Below are 1,560 nucleotides of genomic sequence, written 5' to 3' on the forward strand. Positions count from 1 at the left end.
CATCCCCCTTCCCCATCCTCCCCTCTCCCCCTTCATCCCCCCCACTACCCCCCTCCCCACCTCTCCCTACCCATCCCCATCTCCTCCTCCTCAGCTCCCATCTCCCTTCCTCCCATCTCCCCCACCCCCCATTAAACCATTCCCCCTCCCCATCTCCCCTTTCCTCCGCCATCTCCCCTTCCCCCACCTCCCCTCCCTTCCCCCTCCCCATCTCCTCCTCCCCCATCACCCACTCCCATCTCCCCCACCCCCCATTAAACCACTCCCCCTCCCATCTCCCCCTTCCCTCCCACATCTCCCCTTCCCCCACCTCCCCCTCCCTCCCCATCGACCCCTCCCCCATCTCCCCCTCTCCCATCTCCCCATTCCCCACTCCCCATTCCCCCTCCCACATCTCCCCGTCTCCCCTCCCCATCTCCCCCTTCCCTCTCCCCCTCCCCCATCACCCACTCCCATCTACCCCACCCCCATCTACCACTCCCCTAAATCACCCACCTCCCCAACCCCCACCTCCCTCATCCCTCCACTCCCCCTCACCCTCCCCCTTATCCCCAACTCCCTGCTGCCATCTCCCCCTCCCCCATCAAAAGGTCCTCATCACCCCCACCCTCATCACCCTGTCCCCCATCACTCCCTCCCCCATCATCCTCTCCCACATCTACCCCACCCCTTTCTAACCCCTCTCCCATCTACCCGTCCGGCTTCTACCCCTCCTACCCCTCCCTCTTCCAATATCCCCCTACTCTCTTCCCATCTCCCCCTCTGCTCTTCACATCTCCCCCTTTGCACTTCCCCCCTCCCCCTTCCCATCTCCCCCCTCCCCCTTCCCATCTCCCTCCCTCCCTGCTTCCCATCTCCTTCTCCCCGTCCCATCTCCTTCCTCCCACTTCACATCTCCCTCCACCCCCTTCCTCCCCCCTTCCCATGCCCCCATCCTCCTCCCTTCTCATGGCCCCCCTCCTCCCCATCTCAGCTCCCCCTCCACCTTTCAACCTGCCCCTTCCCCCCCCTTCCCACCTTCCACCTCCCTCCCCCATCCCATCTCCCCACTCCTCACCCCTTCCCATCCCCCCTTCCCATGTCCTCCCTCCTCCCCCCTTCCCATCTCCACCTCCTCCCCCTCCCATCTTCCCCCTTCCCTTCTACCCCGCCCCACCCTTCCCACCATCTTCCCCACCCCTGTTATGACACAGCAGTTGGTAAAGGCTGTTATTCAAAGTCCCAGAGAGAAACTTTAAATAACTGGCATAACCTATATTTTCAAGTGGTATGTTTTGAATTGCAGCTCTAAATTCAGGAATAAGACCACCAGTTCTCGAGAGATTTTTTATATCAAACTACATGAGATATTTATTAATTTACACAAGTTAAACAATTAACACACAGACACGCCCACAGAGCAAATCTCTATTTTAAGAAAAATAATTTCCAATAATATTATATACATTAATAGCTTAATGACATCCCATGTCCTATCGAGAAATGAACCATCATAATTCTAAAAAAAGGCTTCATTTTTTAATAACCCATCTCACACTATCTCCCATACTTATTACACTT

Source organism: Cetorhinus maximus, chromosome 1, assembly GCF_964194155.1.
Source record: "Cetorhinus maximus chromosome 1, sCetMax3.hap1.1, whole genome shotgun sequence".
Lineage (NCBI taxonomy): Eukaryota > Metazoa > Chordata > Chondrichthyes > Lamniformes > Cetorhinidae > Cetorhinus > Cetorhinus maximus.